Raw genomic sequence first — 8,110 nt, 5'->3', positions numbered from 1 at the left:
ACACGTCTATCTCTACTCTGGAATATGCAGACTAACCCTACAAAGCAGTACCTTCGCGCCTATGCAAAAATTTTGCCCCCGCTGGGGGCAATCAATCTCACTCACTCGTGCGCTTTTTTAAAAATTGATTTTTATTCTTCAGCAGGGATATTGCAATATCTGGATTTAGTGCCGTGTAATTCTTTTCATCCAACTGGTTTATTTTTCACTCTAAAAATACGCTTATCTTTTTCTTTTTTTAATCAAAAAGTTTCCAAATATTCTTCTTTCAGTCTCGCTTCAGAAAGGTCAGGGATACCTAACTGGACCTTTTTAAAAAAAAAACTACAGACCCCACCAGGGTCACACACCCTCCCCCCACCCAAAAAAATAGGAAACACTTTTGAATTGTAAAGCCCGGCTAGTCGAGGATGATCCAATCACAGCCTCCCCCTCGCTGTCTGATACCAAACGGTTCACAATGGGGGGGGGGGGGAGGGGACGCGGGTGATGGGGGCTACGCGTGGAACGCGGCTCTGTCTCGCGCCACCTCGGCCCTTCGGGTTCAGCCTCGACGTTCTGGACCCGCCCCAGCACCCTGCGCGCGCGCGCCCTCCTGGCACGTGAGCCACTTGTTTTTCCCACCAGCTTCGCAGCCGCGCTCCCGCCCGCTGTTATTGTTCTGAGGGGTGGGAGGGGTGAGGGGGGCGGAGGGAAGAGAAGGGAAGAGCCGGGCGGAGGGAGCCTTTTTGGGCGCCTCCCCCTTTAAGGCTCGGGGCGGCTGCACCGAAACGGCTTCATGAATGGAGGCACGTGACCCAAACATCACGTGACGTGTCCGTGAGCGGCGGTAGCGGCGGACCCCGGACTCCTCAGTCCCTGTGTGCGTGGCGGCCTCCCCCCTCCCCGCCCCGGACCCCCCCCCTCCGGAGGCACCGAGCGGAGGGTGAGAGCTTGCACGGGGCGGTCCAGGGCCCCGGATCCCCTTTGGAGGAGTGGGGGTGGGGAGGAAGGCTAGTGACCCCCCCTCCCCAGCAAGAGCGGGAGGAAGAAAGAAAGGAAAGGGAGGTGGAGAAGGGAGGAGGAGGAGGAGAAGGAGAAGCCAAAGGGAATTAATGCGTGTGTGTATGTGGGGGGGGGGTGTTGGGGATCCCTTAGTGAAGACTGCTCCTTTCCCCGGACGATCGGCTTCTGGAGTTGCATTCCTCCCCGCGGTGTTTATTTTTGGAAAAAAGCGCCTCCTGCTCTGGACTGTGGCTGTCGGGAGCGCGATCGCGGCTACCTCGCTCTCTCTCTCCCCCCCCCCCAACCCGGCTGTTCCCACCCGGGAATGTTCTGGCGGGCTCGGCGGAGGGTGCGTGTGTGTCAGGGCGGGGAGGCTGAGAGGGCGAGGTGAGCCTGGCGGGGACCGTATTCCACCCGCCGAGCTTCGTTCCTCCCGTCTTCTCCTCCGCTTGCCGACTTCCTTTTTCCGCGGCTGACAGGTGGGTGGGTTTCCCTCCTCCCTGCCCGTTTCCTTCTGGAGTGGGTCTGCGGCGTGGGTGGCCGGTCGGCAGGTCGCGCGGGAGAGAGAAATGCCGTCGCTCCCCGGCTCTCCCCTTTTTTCCGGGATCGTCGTGATGGTTTGAGTTTGCCTTCTGCGGAGGTGGGGTGGGAAGAAGAAGAAGAAGAAGAAGAAGAAGTCGGGCCCTTCTCCGCTTGTTCTTGGACTACCGAAGCGTTGAGTGCGCTCTCACCATCTGGGAAAGTAGCCGGGGAGGGAGGTAAGCTCTTTCCCCGCACGCCGAAAGTCTCTCTCTCTCTGTGTGTGTGCGGCTCCGAGGACGTGCAGCCATGTCTGCGAGTGTGAAAAGGGCTTGCCGTGCTGACTCATCAGGTGTCTGGGAACGGAGGAAAGGGCCGAATGTTTTTGGGGTGGGGCTGAGGAGGGACGGGGGGGGGGTTGTTTCACAGAGTGTACGGATGAGGTGGACTGAATTACCCCGTTGTATCTCCTGGCTGCAGCCTTCTGTGTGCAGAGTCCAGACACTGCTGACTCATCAACATGAGGTCACCCATAAGTATGTGCTGCACGCACACACACACACACACACACAGACAGAGGAATGGGGGCTAACTAGGGTTAAGGGGATGCGGCAAAGGAAAAAGGGGAACCCAAACAGATAATCTGCTGATTCATCATTTTGTGGGCTAGTCAGACTTGACCTCAGATCCCCTTTCTTTCAGCTATTTGTAAGTCCTTGTGACGGTTGCTGACCCTTAGCATTACTGTAGTGCTATGTGTATTTGTAGTGAACAAGAAGGTAGGGGAGGGTGTGAATATGATGAACTTGGTAAAAACGGTTTATGGGGCCATTGGGAATCCTTCGGGGAATGGATTGAGAGGGCTGCTGAGGTGTCCTTATACTCTCTGTGCACACGCTCTTGTTTTGGATAGTAAAATTGTAGGTCCTGAAAACCATAGCTTTATGAGAACGTTCCTTCTGTTGTACCTCATGTTGTCTCTTAGACAAACAATGTTTTTAAGAGCTCTGGAAAAAAATCTTGGCATATTGTTTTGCAGAAATGCAAAGGACATAGAAATGCAGTTCTGGATGGCTCATTTGTATACCAAAGCACAGATGTGCAACAAGTGCATCCGGTTCTCTGTTGAGTCCCTTCTGGGAAATTCTCACAGCAGAGCTCTTCCATTCTCACCTACAGAGGGCAGTTTGTCCTCTGTCAGTCTGATAATGCTTAGGTATTAATGGGAATATAAATAAATTTGAATAGTGAAGGCATACTAATTATCTGTAAATGAATTGCAGATAAAAGAGCTAGCCATTTTAGACTGATGTCTTTTCAAGATTTTTTTTTTGTGTGTGATTCTAAAATAAAATTTAATTGTTTTTTGTGATATATCTATTTTGAGAAAAATGAATAGTTAAGATATTATAAACCAGTCATATCTGATATAGGGCAAAGATAATTAAGTGGACATAATTTAAAAACTGAAGTGCCCCTCACTATTTCTCTATTATCTCAAATTGGAGATAAATAGGCCAGAAGACATAAGTGCTGAAATTGTTCAATTAACTCAATGTGCATTGACTATTTACAGAATTGTAATTCCTTTTGTGACTTGTTGCTCACAGAAACTGTGATTTATTCAGAAACAGAAATTCATAGATATGAAGGGAGCTTTGTTTTTTATATAAAAATGAGTTTCAATTATAGGAATGGTATGAGGCTGACAGTCTTCTAGATATGTAGGAAAAGTAGAATTTTGATTTCCATTCTGCTGAGTAAGAGGTACAGTGGTAGAAAGCAAGTTGAAACATTAGGTACATTTGGGAGACTTTGCCTGAGGCAAGTCATGTTGATTTGGAGGAGGCTATATTCCCTAGTGATGGTATCTTTCTGGATATTTTACAGGGCAAGCATTTTCTTCTACATTCTTTTGTCTAGTTAAGAGCACTAGCTAAAATATCAATGTAAGTTTAGGAAGCTAATTGGGAAGTTATTTGTAGACAAGTTTCTGTAAATGTATGAACAGCAGAGACATATACATGTAGATGGGAACAAGATAGTGTCAACATTGCTTTTTACACTATGCATGTGGGAAAACCTCTTACATGGGTATACCCTCCAGCTTCTGATTCTCCCCTGTAGCCTGTTTTCTTTTTCATCTCTTAAAGTTTTTTTTTCTTCTTCCAATGATAGTGCTGCCTTCACTGCTGGAATGGGTGATGTCATTGTGTTTACACTAGTTTGATGGCATAGCGCGCTGAACCAGGAATGTTGAGAATGGGGCCTGTGTTGAATCATGCACTCTGCTGTCAGCTCTGTTGTAAGCAAAGAATTGGCGGCACTTGTGCTGAGTGCAGGCCTTTTGGACTTCTGGCAAAATGTGTTGAGGTTGCACTTTTTTTCCTTTACAGCCGTCGCACTTGGCACTTTTCAGTGTGATCTTTCTTCGGGAAGCTGTCAAAAAGCTGAGAAATCAGCAGTCTAGGGAGTTAGACCAAGTTTGTCTCTGTCTGGATGCCAATTCTCTCTGGCTGTCCTTCTTGCAAAATATTCACAAGTGCAGCTTCTGTGCAGGGCTGTAAAAAAAACTTTGTATATATCCTAATTCAGACATAATACAGAATGTGAAAATTTTCATAGGTTTTTTTTCCACTTAATAATCACTTTCCTTAGTTTTTTTTTTTATGAACGATGAATGGAAATGAATCTTTCTACGATTGAATCTATATGATATCTGATATTGATAACTAATGTTGTACTCCTAGTATTAAAAGATTCTTAATTTGTAGAAGTTTAGGACAAATGAACCTTTTTTGTGTTTGACTCTCAGAGCTACTGGACCTAATATTTCTATACAGCAACCTATGCCCATCACTTTTAACAATGAAGATCAGCTCCAGTCAATTTTCCATCCTTTTGTGCAATCTTCTCACTTCCCACTTCCCACATGTTAATTGCTTTCCTAAGCATTAATACTGATATGTACTAGAAGTGCAGTACTTGCCCTATGAAGAGCCTCACTAAATCCAGGCGGTTAATCTTTTGTATACTCTCCTACTAGGCAACATTTCCTTGGGATTTTTTATTGATGCTAGCAAAGTGATTCTTAAGGCTCTGACCTGTACTGGGTTTACAGTATGATACCAAATCTGTTTTTGGTCATGCAGTTTGGTTGTGTTGCCTGCGTTCATATTTCTCTCACGTGAGCGTTAGTAATGGTACTTAACACTGACATGTCATAGATAAAACTTATATAGGAAAGAAGTGTAGGTTAGATTTGACTTTTCAATGAATAGCTGACATCCCTTGCTTTGTTTAAAGTTTTGTTCCTGGTTCCTATGGCTGCATATGGCTTTTAGATAAAGCTGGAAAATTTATATATCTATATATATACATAAAAATTGGTGAATGTACGGTAGTTGTGTCTGCCCCAGTGTGTACTTAACCAATATTTCAAGCAGTGTTACAGTAATGGAAACATTCTTCCTCTTGTAATTTTTTTCTAATCAAAAAACATGGTTATTGGTTACTGACTATGTTACCCACATACTTGAGATACTGATTCCCAAATTGTGGGTCTAAAACTTTTTGATAGTAAAGCACAGTAAACTGTACAGTACAGTATGTGTCTTACTGTACAATTAATAAATGTTTCAAACTTGCTTCTTAGCTGCAAAAGAAAAAATAAGGCAGTGGAGTCCCATTAAGACACTTATGTCCCACTATATTAAGTATGTTAGAGCTTTAATCAGTGACTGTAGCCATGTCTTTTGGGCACAAGAATTTGGCTTGTCAGCAGTTTCCGGTGCTCTAGGAGTATCTGAGTTGTTTGCTGGCTTATTAGTGATCTTGGAAAGCGCTGAAGCCATCCCTTCTGGGGTGCTGCTCGGGGACCTTTTTTTTTTTTTTTTTGCTTTTGCTGACACTAGCTTGTCTTGGTTCTTTGCTATAAATGTGAACTGATGTTTTATACACTCAGCAAACAAGAACTCGGTTGGTGTGGAAGAGGCATTTATTATGTAAATACTGATGATATGCTTGGATGAGTAAAAGGTAATCCGCATCCATGTAGTTTTGCTATGGAGGTGGTATATTATTCCCTGAGATGTCTTTTGGCTTGATGTCTAGCCCCATGAAATGCTTTAATGGTCTCCCATATTTTATTTTATTTTATTTTATTTTATTTTATTTTATTTTATTTTATTTTATTTTATTTTATTTTATTTTATTTTATTTTATTTTATTATTTTATTTTATTTTATTTTATTTTATTTTATTTTATTTTATTTATTTTATATCAGATTTATATACCACCCTTCTCCCTAAGGACTCAGGGCGGTGTACAGCCAAATAAAAACATAAACTACAAACATTAAAATACTATTAAAAAGATATAGATAAATTTGGTCCCGTAATTAAAAACAATAACAAACCAATTAAAAACATTTAAAAGAGTTAAGCCAGCCCGGCTTGCTGAAAAAAGAAGGTTTTTCAGCATGAGCCCAGACCCTGCATAGCTTATTAGCATAGATATTGTCAGCCAGGTGCTGCCATGTGTGGAGGTACATGAGTGAGAGATAAACATAAAAATCCTTATCTATGGTGACTTCTCTGTGCTTGAGTTACCTCTGGCCATTTTTTCCCTTCCTTAAAAAGCATCTTTTTTGAGGGGTGTGGGGAGCAATTATTGAGGCATCTGATCTGTTCCAGAGGAGTAATTAAAGGTAGTAAAGGTAATTTACAACATCTGATTCAATGGTTTGGGGGAGCTATCAGGCCTTCTTTAAGAGAAAGTAACTATTCTTGCACATAGTTGAAGGTTGAATGGAAGTGTTTGATTTCCTCTGTTTAGGAAACTGGTGGGTAGTTTTGGTTTACTCAAGACAGCCACAGTGAATGACAAGATTTCTCTATTTGTGATTATGTGTGTCTAAGAAAAAGCTCTTGTGAATTTAAGTACCTATTTTTCGGAGTATAAGACACACCTTTTTCCCCCCTAAAAGGGGGTGAAAATTTAGGTGCGTCTTATACACCGAATGCAGCCCCACCCACCACTGGCTCCCACTCTTTGGCCTTTGCCTCCCAGCACTTTACCTCCTTGCAGCAAACAGCAAGAAGAAACAGCTCCTTTCAGCTTCAGCACAGCCTAATTAGCACAAGTTGATCGGATCGGCCTCCCGACTCTCAGCTTTTTTGCGCAGGCCTCTGCTGCTTGCTGCAAGGAGATAAATTGCTGGAGCAGATTTTTTTTCCCCTTGTGCTAATCAAGCTATGCTGTAAACGAAAATGAAAGTAAAGCAGGATGTTTGCTATAACGAGGCAAAATTGCTGGGAGGCAGAGGCAGATTTCTTTTTCTTGTTTTCCTCACCAAAAAAGGTAGATGCGTCTTATAGTCCGGTGCATCTTATACTGCGAAAAATACGGTAGTGGTTTCAGTAATGTAAGATTAATACAGATTAGTGTGTTCAGGTGATGTAAAATTGCTAGCAAATGTTTGTGTTATCTCAGAAAACTTGTATTTCTTGTGAATAATGATATTATAATTTCAATTGCCTCCATCCAAGACCTATATGATACATGCTAAAAGCATAAATGAGGACGCCTCATTCTCATAATTTTAAAATTTCTTTAAATTTTCCATTTTTGGAAGAACTTCTGAAATAATAAACAATAAGTTATCAGCAGCACATATTTCCTAAATAATGAGTTATCTGGAAATTTAGAACAATGCAACATGAATATATTAAGTCACAGGTGTCAAAGTCGCCACGTCACGTTGCCGTCATGTAATGTTTCGCAACGTTTTTCCCATTTGCAGAGCTGGGGTGGGGGTGGTCTTTGCGTGACACATCCGGGCTGTGGGCCGCCAGTTTGACACCCATTCAATAAGTGAATAGGTGATTTCATAAGAAAGGGGATGATTTTTATCTGCATCTCTAAAAAATTTGCTGTATCTCAGGTTATTTTTAGTCCTGTTGGTAAAATGGCAATGTGAAAGGAAGCAACTGGACAGGGAAACAAATGGAAATATTTAATTTCTGCATTGCTGCTCAGAATCCTACCCAGATGAATTTGTTTCTTTTTCCCAACTTTGTGTACTTACCATTGTTCTTCTATTAACATGCATGGGAAAAGCTAGTCAAAAAAAGACAGGTTATCAGAACCACAATAATAGATTTGTGTTCAGTAATGACTATTCAACTATAGTATATATAGTAATGTTTCCCATTATTCCCTCGTCTGTCCTTTCCTTCCATCCCCTTGTCTTGCTGTTCTGTTTTCTAGATAAATAAATGCTTCAGGCAGAATTGATTAATTGACATATTTTTTTTAAATAGGGGGTATTCTTGAATACTTCTCCCTTACAAGGATGGGGGATATAGTGTTGCTTTGAACCCTATCAAGAGGAGTGTATAAGGGTAATTCCTTGGCAACTGTCTTAGACTGCAGCTCTCTTCCTAGGCTGTACTGTAGTATAAGGCGTGCACTTTGAGCAAGGCTGCTAATATGCTGAGTCAGCATGACTGGCTCAGCACAGCCATGCAGGACCCTGGCTGCCAGGCTATTTTTAAATGTGGTTTCATCCTACTCCAGCTCCTCCCAAACTTCCAAATCTTCCTT

The 8,110-nt window shown here is 42.7% G+C and overlaps 1 protein-coding gene across 4 annotated transcripts in view; it reads left to right on the top strand.

Moving 5' to 3' along the window:
* The first annotated feature begins 586 nt into the window (after positions 1 to 586).
* Positions 587 to 8,110, top strand: part of MAFG (MAF bZIP transcription factor G) — a 14,376-nt gene continuing 6,852 nt past the window's right edge. Inside the window, exon 1 of one of the 4 annotated variants that reach the window (XM_034412898.3) lies at positions 587 to 602. The gene's annotated coding sequence lies outside the window, so the exon portion shown is untranslated. Of the gene's footprint in view, positions 603 to 655; positions 1,743 to 8,110 lie in introns of those variants that run through there. The other 3 variants (XM_034412902.3, XM_034412897.3, XM_034412900.3) reach the window with 3 other exon arrangements.

Source organism: Pantherophis guttatus, chromosome 2 (genome assembly GCF_059756535.1).
Source record: "Pantherophis guttatus breed Tessera chromosome 2, ASM5975653v1, whole genome shotgun sequence".
In the NCBI taxonomy this organism is placed as follows: domain Eukaryota; kingdom Metazoa; phylum Chordata; class Lepidosauria; order Squamata; family Colubridae; genus Pantherophis; species Pantherophis guttatus.
Note: the sequence above shows the minus strand (reverse complement) of the source record. Positions and strands in the feature narration are given on the sequence as shown.